General features: G+C 35.6%; 1 pseudogene; it reads left to right on the forward strand.

Moving 5' to 3' along the window:
* Nucleotides 1–11,376: 11,376 nt before the first annotated feature.
* On the forward strand, nt 11,377–18,350 carry LOC148503056 (uncharacterized; annotated as a pseudogene).
* The last annotated feature ends 5,432 nt before the right edge of the window (nt 18,351–23,782 follow it).

Genomic DNA, 23,782 nt, shown 5'->3' on the forward strand with positions numbered 1-23,782 from the left:
ATTATTTGCCAAGTTATGATATTTAAAAATAAAAGAAAAATAACAACAAAAATAACAATACTTTATACAAAATACCCCTATTATAATGATTAATAGTAACTATTTTTGAAGGTTGATGACTGATTATGTAAATGTCTAAAGATTGTAATTTGACACATTTATGTAAAGACTACAGTGGTGAGTAATAGCACAGTGAAGACTCTAGTCAGTGCCATTTTCCCAGTGATTTCGTTACTGTGCTTGTGTACAGTATGTCTCTGTGAAATTGATGTCAGTACCATTTTCACATAGATTTCTTCAGTTGCAGCACAAGGTAACTATGGGCCTGATTCAGCAAGGATCGTAGTTGCTTATACGCATGCAATTGGCTGATTATTTTGCACTGCTTATGCATCACAGTGCGCGCGTGTGGACCAGACACTGTGATAGGGACTGCAATTGCAGAGGATACGCAGACCCATGGCAGAGTGATTGTCAGTAAGTGCCGTTTGTGGGTGGTGATGGGGGGCTGGTGGTCGGTTAAAAGCAGGCGTTCCAGTGTGTTTCAACGGTGTTGCATGGGCGTGCATAAATTAGCCTCTGCGATACCAGATGCAGCCTGAGGTCTTAGAGTGCGCAGAAGTCAGCAATTCCTGAGTGAGGTCTGACTTGCCTTAACTGTGCATATGGGTCCAATGTTACACAATGTTACCGATTGTTTCGCTATGTTGCCCAAGTATACAGATGTGAGCAAGGGGAGGTGGGCATCCTTATGTCAGGCTGCAATCACAATGTAAATGCAAATATTTACATATCACCACTGATATTAGTAACTGCGTTGCGTGCGTATAAGCAGAATAGCGATCCTTGCTGAATCAGGCCCTGTGCTGTACACCATAAGCTTCCCTTGACTTGGGGCCCCGTATACACCACACTCATTGTACCAGTTATAAATATGCCAGTGATATAACTCTTCTTTTTCTATCATGGAAAGGAAGCTGGGAATTTCATGAGATATTTTGTGTCCCATGCTGTTGCATTCTAGTAATTGAACATACTGTAAATATAGAGGATACATTTTTTACACTCCGCTCCACCCCACCCCACTCCACTCCACTCCAATCCACTCCATTCCACTCCACTGCAGTCTTATATTTGGATAACATTAAATAATACAGTTTCATGATTGTCTAATTCAGAGCTAATTTTTAATGACATCTAAACCAATTAACTAAAAGTAACAGCTAAAAACTCAAAAGTTCATATAAGCATGTACATATGTACAGTACCTCTTCACAAAATTACAATAACAAAATTACAATGAGATGTCACATGAAATTTAATGATTCTGTATCTTACTTGAGCTCTGGAAATGGTTGTATATATTGTGATTTGTCTGTACTGTGTTAAAATACCAAATTGAATAACTGGACTAGAATTTGACCATAAGAAAGCTAATGTTTAATCTAGTAGCTGAATTCATCACATCTAAAAGAAATAATAATAATAATAATAATAATAATAATAATAATATACTTTCACTGCCCCAGCAAATTGGAAAAGAAACAACTGCAACTGAGATTCTACACTATGCTGACACTAAGGGGCTGATTTTGAGTAGCTCAGAAAGTGGCTACAGTAGCTGCTAATTCATGCAGGGCTAATGTGGAAATTTGTGTACTTGCAAGTGGAAACTCATGCCACTCACTGATTTTATGGTAGCCACCATAACCATCATCATTAGTATCAACTTTTGTACCAGCCCCATGCTAAGTGGAAAGGGTTGAGTGCGGGTTCCCAGCATTCAGGATCCTGGCAGTCAGAATCCTGATGCCAACATCCCAACAAGGATAGGACCTGTCAGTAAGTATACTATCCCTAACCCTCCCTCTAGTGCCTAACCATAACCCCTAACCCTCATCTTAACCCAAATACTTAGGATGCCAGCAGTCAGGATGCTGGCATTAGGATTGTGACTGGTGTTGGGATTCTCATGCCAGCATGCTGAGCATTGGGATCCCAACAGCCAGGATATAAGCAACATGCCAGTGCAATATATCAATCAGGAAACAGGTTTCCTTTGCATCTCTAGACTAGTTATATAGCTATATTTGTAGTCTGTGTTACAAATAGAGATGATCGGGTCTGGTTCTCCGAGAACTGGACCCACTGGAACTTCATGATACGAGACAAGATCCAAGTCTGGCTCGGGGTTTCCCGAATGGCTCGGAACTGAAAACAAGGCAAAATGTCATCCTCCCACTGTTGGATTCCCATGGGTTTAGGATTGTATAAAGGTCCCAGAAATCGGCACCATTTTCACTCTGGCTGTATAGAGTGTACAGAGCAGATGTGCGCTGTTCTTCTAGGGTGCAGTCAGTGTTGTGTGGTGTTGTCAGTGACTTGTCACTATTTGTTCAAGGGTGCAGTGTTGTCATGCTTGGGCTACAGTACATAAACTGGGGGGTGCTGCTGTGTCACATACTGTTGTCCTGTCAATCAAGGGGAAGTGGCTGCAGTACTAAAGGGCTGCTAATGTGTTGTCCATAAAGGGGCTTGAACTGCAGTACATAAAGGAGTGCTGCTAGGTTGCCTTGTCCTTCAAGGGGCTAGGGCTGCAGTTCATAAAAGGGTGCTGTGTTGTCCAGGGATGCTCTGTCAATCCAAGGGTGCTCTTCTCCAGTGTAAAAAAAAAATAAAATCTTATTTTTTTTTGTGTGTGTACTAGGTAGTTACTTGTTAGTAACTAGTTATGCTATTATTGTTTGGTGACACTGCCAGCCAGACCACAGTTTATCATCCATGTATTCGTGACTCTGCAGGTGATTTGTCTGCACTCTGCTACTCCACAGGGGTGCTTTGTTGTCCATAAAGGGGTGCTGTGTTGTTCATCAAGAGGCTGCTGCCTCAACCAGGGATGCTTTTCCCCAGTGTAAAAAAAAGAAAAGTAAAATAAAATGATTCCTCAAAAAATAATAATAATTTTTTTTTCATTTTTTTTGTGTGTGTTCGCAACTGAGCTGCAATGTTATTGCTTGGTAACACTGCCGGCCAGACCGCAATTTATCATCCATGTATTGTGACACTATAAGTCATAGCACAGTGTGTTATTCTTATTCATAAAAAATCTTGTGATACTGTGAGTGGTAGCGCAGTGTTTTACTTAGGAAAAATCTTAAAACACTGTAAATGATAGCGCAGTGTATAATTATTTTCTTATTCATAAAAAAATCTTGTGACATTTTAAATGGTAGTGCAGTGTAATATTCAACTTTTTACTTCTTTCCTCAATCATGAATAAATGATTAGTCTACACACTGACTACAAGACCACAACAAAAGTGCTAAATAACATAAGTAATATATACAATTTAATAACATCACTGTAAGTGGTAGCACAGTGTGTTATTCTTATCTTATTCATAATAAATCTTGTGATACTGTAGGTCATTGATACCACAGTGTAATATTTAAAATTGGTACAAATTGATGTATGTGCTGTACCCCACTTAATTTGTGTTTGTTGATGTGGAGAACAATCAGTTGAGAGGAGAGCAGGAAGCACATACTAGGGCTGGAGCTGCTGCCAGTGCCACCAGTCATGATGATACTAGTCTTGCTACATAATCTACTAAAGCCAAAGCCCAAGGGCATACAGGGCTTAAGCCAGGGTATCTAAAATCAAGAACCAATCTTTATAGTGGTAAAGAAAAAAACATCAAAGGGAAAGTTAGTTGCAAAAAGACATAAAATTGGCAATATGCCATTCACTACACAAAGTGGCAAGGAAAGGCTATGGCCTTGACCTTTATTTATGACTGGTGGTTCTGCCTCTTATGATTATGTTAGTACAAGTGAACATGCTGACTTAGAATTTGAGTATGCTTCTTTGGAGGTGCACCTGGATGAGCAGCATATTTCTGTAGCTGATAATAAAAAGAATGTTGTTGATGAGGATGTTGTTTATGTAAATTAGGCACCAGTGGCACAAACAGTTGTTGCCCATGATAAGGAAAAGCCCATTGTCATGCCTGGGCACAAGACAAAAAAATCCACTTCTTATGTGTGCAATTATTTCTAAACAAATCCAGAAAACAAGCCAAATTAAATTTTGTAAAGCCAGAGTAAGTAGGAGGTAGGAACCTTAACCATCTTGGAATCTCCTCCATGTTACATCATCTGCAGCACCTTCATCCAAAAAGTTTTTTCACAATTCAGAAACTTTATTTAAAAATTACCAACAAGCAGTCCAGCATCTGCTATCTTCACTGCCAACACCTTCAACAACAATATCAATCATGAAGTGATTGGTTTGTTTGGGCACCCACAAAACAAGCTACCAATTTGCAGCTGACATTGCTGGCAATGATCTCTATGTGCACATACTGGTTTTACAGAGGCAAGATTTTGTAGCCATCATCATCCAATTCCTCACCCTCATCAGTGTGTACATGATCTTCACACAATATTAATTTGTCCCCACTGGAATTCACGATTACAGGTGCCTCTGTAATTTTTGGATGCAATTGGAATTGCTGGGAATTGCTTTTCTAGTGAAGTGGAATCTAGATGGGATTTGGTAGCAGGGACACAGAACCTCAGTTAATTATCTAAAACCCACTGTATTATTGGCAGATATTGGATGCACATCTAATACCAGCATAGATGTTATGGCGTCAGTGATCTGCTATGCAACTGGGTGACTGCTGTCATACTTGGTCTCCCTTGCAAATGATTTTTTTATCAGTGAATTGTTTTTTAAAGTTCTACTAGTAGTCTTCCTGGTCCCCTTCTGGGATGAAATTCACTCCCAGCAGCAGGCATAGCATTCAAGGATTCTTCTGGTGCAAGGACTGATGTGAATGATTTAAATATTTATTTGTAAAGGCTTTTTAAATATTTGTAAATATTTTTCATAGAATGGATTTATCAAGGTACTGTAAACATTCATTAGAGACTATGGTCCATGGTGATATGATAGCATCACACAGTTGCTGCAAAATTGTCAGCTGCACAGTCATGCTGTGAATCTCCCTTTCCACCACATCCCAAAGGTGATCTATTAGCTTGAGACTTGTAAACTGTGAAACAATTGGATAATACTAAATTCGTTGGGGTTGATTCAATTAGATGTGACTTACTGTACTGCTATACTGAAAGTTTTTCATTCTCTGCCCCACAGGGCTGCATACAAAACTCCACAAGTCTGGGGTGAGATAGGGGCCATTGCCAGCTTTTCTACACTATTAAAATAGCAACTTGTCCAAATTACATCTAATATAATTTACCCCATTTTCATGTTTGTGTAAAAGGCTTGATAATGGTGTATGCTTTGTGAACTGGAACATTATCAGCAACAATACTCACTGGATATTTGTTTTCACATAAATATCCAGTTTGCTCACTGGATATTTGCTTGCACACAAATATTTGTAAACTCTGGAAGATGCTGGGCATAAAACCAAGAGGTGTAATACTTTAAATCGCGAGTATGTAGTTTGTTAAAAATTGCAAGATCTGACTGCATTCATAATTATATGCAACTCTGAATCAGGCTCAAAGTGGCCACTACAGTCACACCCCTTTTACACTAGAGCTAAAACCTGGGTTATTGCTGTGTTAACCTGGGTAGCTCCTTGGTGTAAAAGGGGAAAGGGTTGGACTGCCAGGTCGAGTAACCCGGCAATACAACCCAGGTAACTTCCAGGGTTTAACAGGGGAATAACCCGTAAAACCTTGCAGTGTAAACAGGGCGACCTGGGTCAGGGTGACCAGGATCACGCCACATGCCTGCCAATTGGGCGGCTTCAGTGGCGCTGGGAGATGACGTAGTCTCCAAGCATCCACTTCAACACTGGAAAAGCCAGGTCTCTGCAGACCCAGCTCCCATGTGAACGGCGCCGACTCAGGAATATCCTGAGTCGGTGCAAGGGAAATTCAAGGTCTGACAAGGATTGGAAACCTGTTCAAACCTTCAGGTCAGACCCGGACTTTTGGTATAAATGTGGTATAAGCGTACTTTAGCTGGGAATGTGAGTTGTCATTTTAATGTGTTCAGAAAACAAGACTTGCCAGGTATTACAGATGAGTGCGACAACCTGTGTTTTGGTTTTGGTGAAACCATCTTTAAAGGTTTTAGCAAAACCACTCTCAAGTGTTTTAGTTCTGTGTCAAGTTTGATTTTGAATTTCTTTAAAATTTATAAAAACAGCTAAAATCATGACAGTGTGGACCTTTTTTATTATTACAGTATTGATAACTTCAATAGCATTCATTTCCAGCCATTTTTAGTCAATTTTGACCATCTCATAGCCACAAAATAGTTTTTACCCATATTGTCTAAAGGTTGCAGCGAGCTGGCTGGCTAAACTAAGTGACATAACAGCAGCACAAACCCATGGCAGTTTAAAAGACTATTGCACATCAGTGAAACATAGTGGCACTGCAGTGGGAGACGACAGGATGGCAATTTAATATAAACTATTTAATGCTATAGAATTTAACCAAGAACTAGATCAAAAGCCCAAGAGCAGTGCAAATAAATGGAGGTGGGGTACATAGTGGAAGCCAGTAAAATGATTTATTGATTGATTGATTACAGTAGTAATATAACTATAACAAACAAATCTAACATATGGAAAAGACTATTAAAAACAAGCTTTCCAAAATCCCAAAAAGAATGGAAACTGAATCCAAACAGTAAATCACAGGGCTCAGTATTCAATCAGAGTAACAGCCTAGTCAAAGTCGATAAATATTATTTATACAATTTGATGATGCTTCTCTATATCTGTGGAGCAGCTGCAGGAAACAGGGCCTATATGCCTGGATGAGAAGCTAGTGATGGATGGCATTGCATGATACAAAACAACATAAACACCTGAGTAAAGTACACTGCCTTTCAAACAAACACAATCTTGGCAAAGTCCAAAATGAAACGTGGAACATGAAGGAGTTCTTCCCACACCCCCACAACCCCCATTAGGTTTTATATTAAAAAGGGTATGCACATTTTAACAAACCAAGTGAAAGGGACTGACATGTTTGTGGCTAGAGTGCTTGGTGTGTTTGGGCTCACCACAAATCAAGCTACCAATGGGCTTAAGGCAACTAGCAGTGTTGTAATTGATCATCACAGTTGGAAGATGTCATTATCATCCTCAACCTCACCACACAATATGAACTCATGCCCACTGGAATCCACTATTACAGACGTCTCTGTACTTTATTGTAATTGGCAGCAAAGGTCTTCCTCAAAGAATTTGTAGTTCATTTTTATGAAAATTAGTTTTTCCACATTTATAGAAAGTAGCCTCCTACACTGATCCTACAGACTGTTCTAAACACCCTTTCTTAGTGCACACTGGATGGTGGGCAGCTGAAGTAAAGTAAAGCTTGCTTCTACAGGGGCTACAAATTACCCTTTTTTCCTCCTAATATTCAAAGGGACTGTGTGACATGCTAATTTGTACATTGTCATTAAAATAGTCCTCCACCATTCTATTGATGCTTACTGTATCAGATTGAGTCATGGTAGAATTGTCAATAATTCTGGCAACATTTTTCCAATTTGACCAGATGTAATAATTGTGTTTTACACTGTTGTGCTGAGTTTACTCATCCTCATCACCAGTGGGTCTCTAGGAAAAGGTCAGTTTTTTTTCCTGGTAGCAACATTTGTAGGAGAGATGAAGCAGGAAACGTCATTGTGTCATATGCCATTTGAGCTGACAACTTCCTGAAAAGAGCTTTTTGCATCTCTTAAGATCTGTGTCAGTTGTAAATAGAGACATCATGTATGACTTAAACCTAGGGTCAAGCATGGTTGCCAAATTGTAGTGATCCAAGATGAAGATGTTGCAAACCCTTTGATCCTGGTGAAGAGAATAAAGAACTTGATCTACAAAACCGTCATATTTAGCCAAATTGTTTGTTTCATCTCCTCCTACACCTGACTCAAGCTGGAAGTGTCTGATCTCACTTCATTGGTTACCATTTCAAATGGTTTCAGTAGCTTGCATAAAATGGAGTGTATTTTCCACTGTGCTGGACAAAGCTACAATCACCGCCTCTTAACACTCCCTATGTCATGACTTGTTATGTACAATTGGATGGATTGTTGCTTTTCCTCCAGCATATAAATGGTGGAATTCCACCTGGATACTACCTTGCTTCAGTTGGTGGCATGGGAAATTGAACTATTGTTGCAGCTCCTGCAATCTTCCGCATGCAGTTTCTAAATGCAGAAAATATCCAGACATTTTTAGGACCACAGACAGCATGTCCTGCACAAAAATTTAATTTTATAAGAAATTCTGAACCACCAAGTTTACTGTGTGCACAAACCATGGTACATGTTCAAATTCACCCAGTTGTAATGCTCGTACAATATTACTTGCTTTATAAGAAATCCTGAGGAAAGTCTTATCTGGGAAAGACATTTTGATATCACATGCCTGAGTTTTTAAAACAGATTGACACTGCTTTATCTCTTAGTGACTAGGTAATACATAGAGTAGCTTGTCTGTGAATGAGCTGGCATTGTGTTAGATACTGCTGTTGCTGAAGGCAATACACCCACCCATTGGACTGCCACAGTCATGTAATCTTTAGAATGACCAGTACTGCTTGCCACATATCTTTTGTTAAGTGGATAGTTGGTACAATGGCATTTCTAGATCAAATATAAGTTTTTTACCACAACCAGATATGGGAGATATTGCTGTTCTGGTAAAATGGAATTGTGACGTATTTTGATAGCGGGAACACAGGGCCTCAACTAACTGTCTCAAGCAAGATGCATTAATGGAGGATATTGGACACAGATCTAATACTAACATAGCTATCATGGCTCCAGTGATCCACTGTGCAACAGGATGTTAGCTGCCATTCTTGATTCCTCTTGCAAATAATGTTTACACAGTCAATTGTTGTTTTAAAATAGTCTTCTTGATCCCCTTCTGTGATGAAGATTCACCCCCAGCAGCAGCCCTAGTGCTCAAGGATTCAGACACTTGTAGGCACTCTTATGTGGCCCATACACGGTGCAATTTTTTGCACTATATGGCCAATCATATCGACCAATCATGTACATCGTGTGCAGTGTTTGTACGATTATGATGACAATGCACATCCCCACTGTCGTAATTCTGCATCGTAGATCTTATGGAAAGCAGTAAGATTTTGACCTATCGTTTATGATGTGATACACATTGTATGCTGTTTTGCTGGTGTAAGATCTGATGTGCGATGTACAAGGTCTTGCAAAATCCCTGGCCCTCCCCTCCTCAATTTTGGGATTCACAGTGCAACAGAGAAGAGCCAGCATCAAGTCGATCTTGTGTGGTGAGCAGATCAATCAATATGATAAATCAGATACGACTCATCAGTCTCGTATGTACAATCGTGTACACCATTTGACAAATCATATAGAGAGTTTCAAGAGATTAATCTCATGGGAAATTGTACAAGTCATCTGAACATTAGGAAATCGCACAGTGTATGGGCCGGCTTTAGACTCTCCTCATGGATCTGTGAAGTTTTGTTGTATACAAGGTTACAGAAAATGCCTGACTGTGTTTTGCCCTGTCTCCCAAAAAAAGGTATTATAGGGCATGAAAAAACAGTAGCTAGACCTCCACTGGCAAAAAAAGTCCATGGTCTGAACATTGCCTTGCCTCTGCGTGTGGTGTATAGCATGAAAGATAAAGCAACCACAGATTCTGTTATTATATCGATATAATAAATGGGTGTCGATACGGAAGGTAATATCGACACCCATTTATTACTTTGTAACTTTTATACCGGATGATGAACTAATCAACATCAGTTCAAAAAATATATTTGTGTATGGAGGAATTCTTCAGAGGGTTTCACCAAATGTTGTTCAAAAGTCCGGGACTCTATATTCATACATTTTAGGAACCATTATTTACATGCAATTTCATTATTTACATGTGTGTTTTATTGCTCTTATTGAATTTATAAGCATTGGCTGCTTTGTCTTAATAAAGATATAATTCATTTATTATATACATTGTTGCTACAGGTTTGAGTGATTTTTAATTATACTAACAGAATCTGTGGTTGCTTTATCTTTCATGTACTTTTTATTGAGTGGGACTGACTACCCCACACAACCACATTGAATCTGTTCAGTAAATATCAACCCCTCAGCGATTGGGCTGTATCTTGTGTGTGGTGTATAGCATGTGGGCAATATTACATTTCTCTGCAGTAAATGTTCCCGTTATTGTTAGAGGAGATGTTTTCTTTTTTTCCATTCTTAATTTTTCAGAGAATTGCTTTGGGTGCAGATGATGGCTGGGTAACATCGCACAAAGTAACTGCCACTGGAAAACACACTATACATTTTTTTTTTAATCCTTTACAAAACACTGGCAATTATTTTCACACACCAGGAACAAAACAGACGACCTTTGCAAGAAATGTTTCGGAGTACAGATGATGGGGGTACACCACTGCATACAGTAACTGCAACTGGAAAAAACACTATGCATTTTTGTTTAACATTCATTTTACAAAACACTGTCAATTGTTTTAACATACGAGGAACAGAACAGATCTCCTTTGCAAGAATTGTTTTGTGGTGCAGACGATGAGGGGATACCACCCCACACAGTAGCTGACACTGGAAAACACATTATACGACTTTTTTTAAATTCCTTTACAAAACACTGGCAATTATTTTCACACACCAGGAACAGAAGAGATCTCCTTTGTGAGAATTGTTTTTGTCTGTAGATGATGGGGTGATACCACTGCACACAGTTAGAGCAATAATATATGTTGTGTTTTAACACATACTTTTTGAAATATATAATATTTTTTAATTGAATTAGAGAAAACTGCAGGTTTTTTTAGACAATAGGAAACAACAGTATTTATTTTATAATAGAAAAACACTCAAAAGAGGTCAGATACAGCAGAGTTTTTTTTTGGATAGATATTTTTGATTCTACGCTGTCTCTTTCCTCATACATTAGTGATAACAAATGCTGTATAATGCAGATTTCTTGAGAAAAAAGTTCAGATTCACTTTAATAAATAAACAAGAGCCTATTTTTTTCAGCACCACAGATAATACAATAGCCTGTTTTGTAGTGTTAGTGCGCATGTGCAGTCACGAGGGAGGGATTTTTATAAAACACACGAGATATGATGCCAGTAGAATAAAGTTTTGCCTCGTTCTAGGATTTGAACTTTGGCAGGACGACTCAAGCTTGGACTCATATTCACTTGGAAAACTTAAGTTTGTATGTTCAGTTTCTGTGAAAACTGATCTGCTTATGTCTAATTATGATTATTGGCATTTGCTGGTAATTATAGGTAGTCAAACCTGCAATTGTCCCTCTCTTCCATCAACTTTCATGTAAGAATGAATGATAATGAAAATTTTACTATATTAAGAGGTCACAGTATTTGTAAATATTTACATATTGTTTGCTTTTTAAAGCCCCTGTTTAGTTTCAAAATATTATTTGAAATTAATCCAGTAGAGTTTATATCTCTCAATATTCAGTACAGTTAGATTTATCTTTACATTTGATATTTGTTTATAAAATATGCTTCCTTCTTTCAGAAAGATATTTTAACAAGATTGATTATGATTTCTTGTACACTGTACATCTAGATTACCGACTATTGCTTTTGAGTAGCTGAGCACACCAATTAAAACATCTTAAATTGCAAAAGCATGATTTGCCAAAGGGTTCTGCAGGAAAATGCTTTTACTCTATTAAAATAACATCACTTTTATTAAGAAAAATCCCAGCACATGAAAACAACAGCAAAAGAAACTGATGAGCTCTCAGATTGCCCTCTTTTGCATGCAAATCATATCACAAGTTCTCATTAGCATAAATGCATGAGAAATTCTAAATGCTTTTAATTTCCAATCTCAGCCAGCAGTCGAGTAATTTGTCACTGTCAGGGTAAAAATCTAAAAAGAAAAAAAAAATAGATGAGCAAATGCAGAGCTTTGTGCTAAATTGGAATCATACGATTTTTTGATCCACTAATTGACTAATGCTGCTGTTCAATCAAGTGCCTTGAAGGTGTAAATAATTTAATGTACATTTGGAAACATAACTGTATTCTGCACATTGTATGTCTATTATTGCTAAAATACATTTTTGTTGCTTTTAAAAATAATACAGACCATATTCAATCCATTCTTTAACAATTATATAGACACACAAAAATAATGGTTGTAGAAAACCAATGCATAAATTACTTTCCACATAAATTGATCATTTTAACATTGAATTACTTCACTGTGGTTTTGTTGAAAATGCAGCATCAATGGAGCATAGAGTCTTGGAAACAACAAAATAATTTAAAACATGGTTGGTTGCATAATGCAACAAATGAAAATATGCTAATGATGACATGGATATCAAGATATTATTTAATGTATATTAGAAATCCAAGAGTACTTTCAAATGAACCATGAAATTACCTGAAATAAGAAAATAATAGATTGCAAAGATTGTATTTAATTGTATTAATAACTGCAACATTTCAACTGAAATAGTTTTAAGTCTAAATCATAACTTAAGAATCAAAATACTGGTTAAATATATTTTACAACAATCATATTTATTTTCGAGGTGATGGTATTAAAAATAAAAGGGTATGCTCTACATGATCATTCAACATACCTGGTTTTCACATGAACATTTATGAAAACTGGTACCTAGGAAAAGAGTGCAAAACCTACTGCAACCAATAAGATGTCTGCTTACATTTTCTGAACATTACTAGAAAAAGGGCAAAGCCATTAACATATGCAGCACATTTATCTGAGGCTAAATTGTATATTTATATTATCATTTATCCCTGTTTGTTTTCTTACAATTTCCCATGTTTTCCATAGTATCATTAACAGTGGATTATTTTGTATTTCCATCGCTATCTCTGATCTTGAATTATGTAAGAATGATATAAGTGACCTGTCTACAATAAATGCTTGTTCAATCTTAGTATTCACATACTTGTCTTTGCTATATATCCAATCCCTTATATACCTAATTATATTTGCTATGTTATATCTTTAGATGTTGGGAAAGTTTAACCCTCCTTCTATTACCTTTTGTTGGATTTTAAGTAAAGCTATACGGGATCTCTTGTTAGCCCAAATAAACTTCCTAAATTCTTTATTCAGCACTTTTACATCTCTATCAGATATCAACACTGGTAGGACTTGTATTGGATATAATATTTTTGGAAATATGATCATCCTAATCATATTTATTCTTCCCATATATGTTAGAGGTAAATTTTGCCATTTCTTCAAGTCGTTTATGACCAGTTTACCTATTTTTCCCATATTAAGATCGTATAAATTGTCTATATCCTTTGGTATTTGTATCCCTAAATATTTTATTGATGTAGTCATCCAATTCAATGTTGGACCTCCTGTTCACCTCGGCTTACTTTCTTTATGGATTTGAAGTGCATTTGATTTATCCCAATTAACTGAAAACCCAGAGTGCTCCCCAAAACGTGATATAATTTCAAATATATATGGTATAGATTTTGATGGGTTTGAAACAAATAATAAAAGGTCATCCGCAAAAGCCATAATTTTAATTTCGTATGTTCCTACTTTTATACCTTCAACTTTAATGCAATTATTTAGTGTTCGTATCAGTGGATCTACGGCAATATTAAATAATAAAGATGATAAGGGAAATCCCTGCCTCGTGCCTCTGCTCATTAACCAAGGTAAAGTATTAGTGTTGTTAATAATAATAGTGGTTTTTGGTTCTGTACATATACATTTTGTAAATTGTGCAAAAATATAACCAAACTCCCTGTGTTCAAAAATACTTTGCAAGTGCTGCCATGATATTTTGTCAAAAGCTTTTTCAGCGTCTAAACTTAATAGTACATTGGGTTCTTTAGGGTAATCAATCCCTTTTGATGATATTACAGTGGCTATAGCTATTCTAATTCCTTTTACCAAATATCGATTTTGTGTGAATCCTAATTGATGTTCTGTTATAAGTGAAGGTAAAATATTTTCTAATTTATTTGCTATGATTTTAGCTATGTATTTAAAATCTTGATTTAACAATGCAATTGGCCGATATGAACTTAATTCTTCTTTGGTTTTCCTACTTTTGGAATTATTATTGTATTAGCAATATTAAATTGTGGATAATACAAATTTCCTTTATAAATTTTTTTAAATAACCTTGTCAAATATGGTACTAATTGTGGCTCTAACATCTTATAAAATTCCACAATTAATCCATCTGGACCTGGGGTTTTACTATTTTTGCTTGCTTTTATTACTTCTCTAACTTCATTCTCTGTGATATCTTCATTGAGACTCTCTCTTTGTGATTCAGATAATTTTGGTATTTTTGCTTGATTAAGAAATAACTCATGTTGTAGTTTCTTAAATGGGATTTCTTTATAGAGGTTTTCATAATAATTAAAGAATATTTTCCCTAATCTGAGTTTCCTGTATATAACCTTCTTGTTGTCTGATCTCTAATAGCTACTATTAACTCTTTTTTCCCCTTATTTTAGATTCTCGACATATTCACTAAAATTCTCCCTGCTTTCCCACCCCATCTAAAATATTTATTCTTCATATAATCTATTTGATTTTGTGCTTTTGTGCATAGAAACGTTTCAAGTATCTGTCTCGAAGCTATATATATATCTCTCGATTAGCTTCGTTAGATACTTCCGTATAATTTTGAAAAGCTTTAACTGTTTCCCTACACAATTGTTCTTATTTTAGATTATGTTGTTTCTTTTTTTGGATTATATATGATGTTATGTGCCCATGCATAACTGTTTTTGCTGCTTCCCAATATATTATGTGGTTCTCTCTATATTCTGTGTTATCCTTCTCATATTCTTCCCATTTTATTTTAAGATAATTTTGAAAGTCCTGCAAATGAGCTAAATATATTGGAAAGCGCCATCTGAGTATTTTCCTAGGAATCTTTAATTGTATACTCATCACCACTAATGGATGGTCTGAAACGGAGATCTCTGCAATCTCTGTATTCTCCACTCTACACATCAGGTGGTCTACCACCAATATATAATCCAACCTAGAAAAGGATTTGTTTGGGTGTGAGTAACATTATTTTTTTTCACTGGGGTTTTGTAATCTCCAAGGGTCTACTAACGAGTGATGGTTCTTAATACTTTGTATTTAATTTTTGCAACATTATAGCTTTTTGTTACCTTAGATCTATCCATTTTTAAATCATCCACACAATTTAAGTCTCCTCCCATTATTAATTTGGTGTATCCCATTGTATTAATAGCTGCAAAAGAGATGTAAAAAACTGATCATTGGATTCATTAGGTGCATAGATATTTAACAATGTAAACTTCTCCTCTCCTATCCTAATATCTAACAAGTATCTACCCTTTGGATCTCCCTTTTTGTGATCAATAGTATAATGCAAATTTTTATTAAATAATATTGCCACCCCCATTTTTTTTTATTATATGAAGTTGTTATACATTCACCTATCCAATTTGCCCTTAACCCTTTAAGATTTCCTGGGTCCCAATGGGTTTCTTGCAAAAAGACGATATCTGGTTTGTATATTATCAATTGATTTATCACTTTTTTTCCTTTTTAAGGGTGTATTAGGCCCTTCAATGTTCCATGTTATTATTCTCATAATTTGATGTGAACTTATATCTTCTATCTTATTATTACCCATTATATTTATTTCCTATCTGCCCCAGTATTTTTTTTTTTTATTTACCCCTATCTCTGCTTTTGTTTTTATTTGTCCTCTATATTCTCTATAAAGCTTTTCCTCTTGTTGTCTTTATTCATAACCTCATTCTTAAAGTTACCCACTTCATTAACCAATCTAATAACAGTCCTCCTTTTTTCTAAATTTTCCTCCAGTTTTCTAACAATTATATTTAACTGATCTTCATACCTTTCACTTTTAAAAATCATACACAAAAATAACGTGAAAAACTCATGTTGAATCAAGATCAAATTTTTGATAATGAAGTAAATACACATGACTCAGCTAGTGGTAATTGGCTGGATGATTTATACCAATTTAAACAGACTCTGATTAAACAAAGCAAAACTTGGTGGAATAGAACAACATTTAACAACTATGTCAAGAATGACATTACACCAAGAGGGCTTAGACCCAAAATCTTCCCTACTTTTGAGCTGGCTAATGAAGATCTTAGAAAAGAATGGGAGACAACATTGACACAATGCTCTAAAGATCTAATTAAAATACTAATTAAACATGATGAGATTCTACTTAATCAGTATGCCAATGACATTTCCACTCTGAGTGATAAATTAAAGAAATATGAGTCTTTAGACAAATTTAAATTTTTATACAATAAATATAAGAAAGAGATAGATGACTTTGAGCAGGGTATTATTGACAGGAAACGTCGTAAATTCCATAGAGACAAGCAAGATTTTGCAGAAGATAAGGTATATAGATGGAGGAATTACGCACGTCAAAAGAAACCCAATCCAACACAATATACAACTTCCGAAGCAGAATCCTCAGAAGGAGAAGGACCCTCAAATTTATTTGGGAGAGACTGGAACAAGCAAGGTTTTTTAGATGGCAGTCTGAAAGACATCAGAACAGGTTTAGGGATGGAAAACCAAAGATCAGAAGGGGCAAGGGGAGGAGGAGTAAGAAGAAAAAGAGAGACACGTGGATGGAGGGAAGATCCCAGAGAATTTCACAGATACAGGAAATAAACAATGATCAATTTAGGATTATTAATCTTACCAACAGAACCCTTACAAATGATCAAATTACCCTATTGAGCAAGGGATTATCTTTTTCCCCCACACAAAAACCAAATAGGTTTGAGTGTCAAAAAGATCTTCATCTCTTTACGAGAAAGATTCTCTTAAAAAAAATTTTTTGTATGCAACAAAATAATATCTTACAAACCCTAAGTCATGAACCCAAATCTACTTTATCAATGGAGGATAATCAAATCCTACAAATATTGGAAGATTTAGAGATGGAGAGTGAAGACACTGACCGACAAAAACTAATACCATTTGATGCCTCCAAAATTAAACCAAAATCATCTTTCTTCCCAGACTATAAAATATGTCCCCCATTTAAGGTCTTTCAGGACTTAGTGTCCAGAGACTTAGATACTCTCTTTACCAAACCATCTAAACCTCAAGGAGATAATCTGTCTGACAATGAAAGACTTGCCTTACAACAAATATTACAGTGGAAAGACACAATTATTAAGCCCTCTGATAAAGGGGGCAACATTGTTCTTTGGCCCCGTACAATGTATCGTGAAGAATTATGAAAACAGCTTGGAGACCAACAGTGCTATAAAATATTAACATTCAATCCAACTGTGGAATTTCAAGTAATGTACACTAACCTGATTACTAAAGCATACACAGATGGTGTGATCAATAAAAAAGATCTAGATTTTCTTAAAACAGATAATCCCAAAGTTCCCACATTATATTTGCTTCCTAAAATTCATAAAAATGACACTACCCCACCAGGAAGACCTATAGTCTCCGGTGTGGGTAGTTTAACAGAAAAGGCAAGCATATATGTGGATCAATTTTTACGTCACTTTGTACTTACATTACCTTCGTACGTAAGGGATACGATGGATGTCCTCAACAAGTTACAAGATCTAGTAGTTAATCCTGGGACTCTATTGGCAACATACGATGTAGAGAGTCTGTATACTAGTATCAGTCACATTAGAGGAATCCAGGCAGTCAAATATTTCCTGGACATGGGTAGACACTATGAAACAAACTCCTTTTTGCTCTCACTATTAGAATTTATATTAACCAAAAACTATTTTACATGTGATGAGACATTCTACCTCCAGGTTAGAGGGACGGCAATGGGGACAGCTTGTGCCCCCACTTATGCCAACCTCTACCTGGGGTGGTGGGAGAAAGAACATGTTTTTAAAGAGGAATATGAAAAATACACTGACTGCATCCTTCTGTACTTAAGGTACATAGATGATGTATTAATACTTTGGGAGGGTACCAAGGATCTCCTTGAAGAGTTTATAATGATTTTGAATAACAACAATTTTAATCTAAAACTTTCAGGAGAGATTAGCCCAGAAACTGTGAATTTCTTGGATTTAAAGATCAAGATAGAAGTGGATGGTCGGATTTCTACGGATATTTTTCGTAAAAAAATGGCCACCAATAGTATATTACATTCCAACAGTGCACACTTACCATCTACTATTAGAGCAATTCCCAAAGGAGAACTATTGCGAACCAAGCGTAATTGTTCAGATGATATGATTTATCAGGAAAGAGAACAGCAACTGTGTACAAGACTCAAACAGAGGTGATATAGTAACAGGATCATTAAGAATGCCAAACACAATGTCAAAAAATACACAAGAGATTCTTTATTAATTCCCAAAATCAAAGCAGTTAAGGAAGAGCCGGTAAGATTTATTGGGAATTTTAATAATGAATGGCGGAAGATCAATGCCATTTTACAAAAGCACTGGTCGGTCTTACAGATGGATCATGATTTGAGGAGTATTCTCCCTACAAATTTACAAACAAGTTGGAAACGCTCACCAAATTTGAAAGATCGCTTGGTACAAAGCCATCTATCCTCTATGAAAAAATCATGTTACCCTGTCAAGGGCTCCTATAGCTGTAAGCAATGTAGAGCCTGCCAATTTATGATCTCCAGAAAATACTTTGAAGATCATTATAATAAAAAATGGATTATTGACAGTTATATTAACTGTAACACAGCTGGTGTGGTCTACCAATTAGAGTGCCCTTGTGGGCTACGTTATATTGGTAAAACCAAGAGACCGCTAAAAGTGAGATTACTTGAACATATAGGCAATATAAGAAACGCAAAACGAGATAAGGCCAGATTTAAACCTTTAACATCAGTAGCGAATCACTATTTACAATGTCATGACGGTAATCCCAAAGATCTTAAAGCATTTGGTATGAAACAAATACAACTAAACATCAGAGGTGGAGACATTGACAGGGAATTACTCAAATTTGAAACAAAAATGATCTTCCTGATGAACAGTCTGCATCCTTTTGGATTAAATGAGAGTATCAGTTACTCTCCTTTTTTATAAATTAAGTCTTTTTAGAACGCATTCTATCATTTTATATCTCTCATTACGTCCCCAGAAGGATCACGCTCCATGATCATTCTATATAACATTTTTTGTAATAAGGCTATACACATATTTTGATGTCACAATAGGGAATTTTGTTAACATCATGAGTGCACTTAATAAAGCTGCATTTCTATCACTTATGATGGACTAATAATTATTAGGATAAACCTTTGAATTTATATACCAGTAGCTAATATGATTTTTTATTATTGATTATGAGAATTATTATCAGGATCATATAAAGATAATTTGTTTTTTATTTATGATTTATTTCATCACTTTACTGCACATTTTTATTTTTATGTATTTGTTCACCATACTTTTTCACTAACTACACAGGATAATATATGCACATGATCCATACGTATTCATTATCACAACACTTATCACCTAAGTGTGAATTTACACATACTTATCCTCATCACTAACACATGCAAATAATTTATAATCACGTCTTATTTTCTAACATATTCAATTATTTCTTTCACACGTTACTGAACCTTTTTTCACAATCATCTACTTTCACTCCATACCCACTAAGTATTATTTTTAATAGCTTATAATAATTCAATAATAAACACAAACAAAAACCCTTTTTTCCCATGTACATATATTTAATATTTGACACTTTTTAATATAGATAATAGACACATAGATTGTTATATACCTGTTAATGGATATGACACTGAATATGATTTGCAATCATAAAAATATCCTACAATTTATAGTTTCTATACTGTAATCTAATTGCTAGGCATTATTAATAACTTGCATAATCTATACACTTACCTGTTTTATTTCCTATGGTTTTAATGAATCTAATAATGAATTTTGTGATGTGGCTGATAAGTCTATTTATAATATGGATATTAAGAATAGTAAGATCGTGGAGCTGTTTACATCTGATAGGTGTGTTCTGGATTCTGGTTCAGGATTGGTCAGTCCCTTTAATAATGGAGAACAGGGATAAAAACTACACTGCTTGGATACATAAGCGACCTCCTGATTGGCTCAGCAGCACACTTGCTGAGGCTAATACTAAGCTGGCTGCTGATTGGTCCAGCGGACCATGTGACCTTAATACTGCATTTTGATTGGCTTCTGACTGGAATAAAGCCTCACTGGATAAGGCAATCGGGTTGCCTTGAAAAAACATAACTTTTGTGAAACGTACGTCGGTTTTTTGCAGCTTCTGCTGCTGATAGTGTCCTATGTTGTGTTATTAGCACTTGAAAGCACTGCCTCCACTGTGTGGATAAGCAAATGTGATTACCACAGTGAAGAAAATGGCATGCATTAATATGCTTTCCTAGTACTCAGACTATGTTATAGTGTTACTCTGAGTAAATAGTGTGAAAATATATAATCTAATTCAATACTACTACTTGTGATTAAACCTTGCATGAGGAACCCACATTAGACACTCAGTAATGTCAGTCTGAGTGAGTAATAGTTTATTGGCATTCTGTAGCTCCTGCTGCTGATAATCCTATGCTGTGTTATTAGCACTACATCCACTGTGTGTATAAGCAAATGTGATTATCACAGTGAAGAAAATGGCATGTATTAACATGCTTTCCTAGTACTCAGACTATGTTATAGTGTTACTCTGAGTAAATAGTGTGAATATATATAATCTACTCCAATACTACTACTAGTGATTAAACCTTGCAGCTGGGCATGAGGAACCCAAATTAGACACTCAGTAATGTCAGTCTGAGTGAGTAACAGTTTATTGGCATTCTGTAGCTCCTGCTGCTGACAGTGTCCTATGCTGTGTTATTAGCACTTGAAAGCACGGCATCCACTGTGTGTATAAGCAAATGTGATTATCACAGTGAAGAAAATGGCATGCATTAACATGCTTTCCTAGTACTCAGACTATGTTATAGTGTTACTCTGAGCAAGTAGTGTGAATATATATAATCTACTCCAATACTACTACTTGTGATTAAACCTTGCAGCTGGGCATGAGGAACCCACATTAAACACTCAGTAATGTTAGTCTGAGTGAGTAACAGTTTATTAAACAATTTTGCAGCCCTATAGAGGGAGCTATAACAATAGCACTGTATTGTATTAGGTATAATTAAAACCAACAGGGGGTGCCACATTCTGAGCATAAACCAAATACAGTACCATACTGCACGAATAAACCCTATAGCTATACAAGGGAATCCTTATATTTGGGTTAAGCATTAATATCAACTAGGGCATTAAGATGTCCACATATTAATTAGTTTTATATGATTGCTGCAGTTGATTGTTTATTTCTTAACCCAATAGGCGACACAAAGATTTGTATCAGGAACTGTATACATGTTCCCATGTGACAATATTCCATGAATACAAATAGGTGGCCCTTATAGAGGACATTGTGCATAATATAGCACCCATTAAATCAACCTGGTTCTAAAGGTGTAATGGCATACCATAACCAATAGATGGCAGCATAATATCACCAATGGAATTTATATCTTGGTTTAGTTTCAACACAGTATATTTAATTACAATTGTGGGTAGTACATGCAGGGCCAATTGATTTCAACTATATAAATATATGTTATGATTAATGACACTGGAGAAAATAACATTTAATAGAATCTTTACTCAGAAACATAACTGAAAGGGACACAGAGACAAATGAATTATTAATAATTTAATATCAATTGATGACACACATTTGTTTCAATGTTTTTATTATATTTTTTTCTTGGAATATTTCACTAATAAGGCGAAACATTTTTTAAATAATTTATTTAATAAAAGTTATATTTTATATACAATTATCCTCTATGTGCGCCAACAAAGAGACAATACCCTTTTCTTCTATTTTTTGTAAACAAAAATAACATTACCATTTTATCTAAACAGGCATAGAACACTTATCAGCATAAACCTAAACTATATGTACTATGACATTTGTTCAAAAAATTTCTTTGCTTCATCTGCTTCCTCAAACATATAGTGTTGACCATTTGTTTCAATCCTCAATTTGGCTGGGTACATCAGGGAGAAACGTATATGTTGTTTAAATAACAGAGCAAATTAGTGAAAACTCATTCTTTTTTTCGATACTTACGCCGAAAAGTCTTGAAAATGTAATTCTTTTTTTCCACGCATTGTAAAATTTGAAATTTTCCTATAAGCTCTCAAGATCCCTTCTTTATCTTTAAAGTTCAAAAATTTAGCTATTATTGCTCTAGTTCTTTCCACTCCTTCCGATCTTTCTGGGCCTAATCTATGAGCTCTTTCAATTATAATCTCGCCCTAGTCTTCCTCTAATATGAGGGATTTTATAAATTCTTTTTGAAGAAAGTTCATCAGGTATTGACCTTTTAGTGATTCTGGGATTCCCACAAACCTTAAATTATTACGGCGGTTTCTGTTTTCTAAATACTCTGTTTTTTCTTCTAGAGCTTTAGCTATTTTTTTTGTTCTAAGGCTTGTTTTTGTAATTTTTGTCATTAAATCCTCCATATCAATCACTCTTTGCTCTAATAAGTCAATTCTTTTTGTATTTGAGTCTAATTTTGTAATTACTATATTCAGTGATTCCTGCAATGAGTCAAATTTTTGCTCTATCATTAGAATGAATCTTTTTTCAATTAGAGGCATTAAGATTTGTGAAACTTCTCTTGCAAGCTCTTCATATTTAATTACATTTGAACCTGTTTCTGTGTTATCCGGATTTTCTGAGGCTATAGAAACATTTTTAGGAGAATGTGGATCACTCCGTCTCGGATTTGTTACTCTGTTTTTCCCCATCTTATTACTTCCTGGGTTATCCAAGTATTTTTTCATATCGGGTCTTCCCCTAGTCCTTATATTTTGTTTAATGCAGGTTCTTTATCTGTTAGTTTTGTACAGCAATCAACAAAAAAAAGGGAGCTCTGTATGTCAAACAGTGTTCTAGATGTTTGATAGACCTCGGACCTAACTTATCTATCACTCATAAGGGTGATCAGGTCCCTCCTGCATAGGCGATCAGTCCAATTTAAATTATTCAATATATTAATTTACATCTAATTATATTTAGGCTTTTTATTTTTATACAGCTGTTTATATCAGTCTTTGACTCTGCCCCAAATTGTCAGTTTGCTTAATTATCAATCATTCACAGTAGAGGCAGGAATATATTCCACGCTTGCACAGTTTTTATATTTCCAGGCCCTATTATTCGATTTAGGAGAGATAATATTTTGTTGGTTCCACCAACTAGATGTTTATAAGGGAAAGACTTTGTTGATCGCTCCAAAAAAAAAAAATTGCAGTGTTGGTCAGAGAAGGAATTTTGTGCTTTCTCAATTTATATAGGAGCCTTTGAAACATCTCAAACATAATTAAACAGCCTCAATTACTTTATAGTGCATATCCAAGCTTATCAAACAGGAGCACTTAGACCATTATACACTCAAAGCCACCACTTTCAAGTCAGTTCTTATGGCAACTGATCCTATAAAAATGGGGCTCTGGGGAGTGAGAAAGTTTGCACTATTTTCAACAGTAACAACACAGTCGTTTTTTAATCATTGGCTCAGCTTTTCCCCGCTGGCCTCTCACCCCCTAAAGCACCCTATATTTTTAATTTGACTTGCACAGATGTTCCTATTATGAAC

The sequence above is a fragment of the Taudactylus pleione genome, unplaced genomic scaffold (genome assembly GCF_031769625.1).
Source record: "Taudactylus pleione unplaced genomic scaffold, aTauple2 ptg000473l, whole genome shotgun sequence".
Classification (NCBI taxonomy): Eukaryota; Metazoa; Chordata; class Amphibia; order Anura; family Myobatrachidae; genus Taudactylus; species Taudactylus pleione.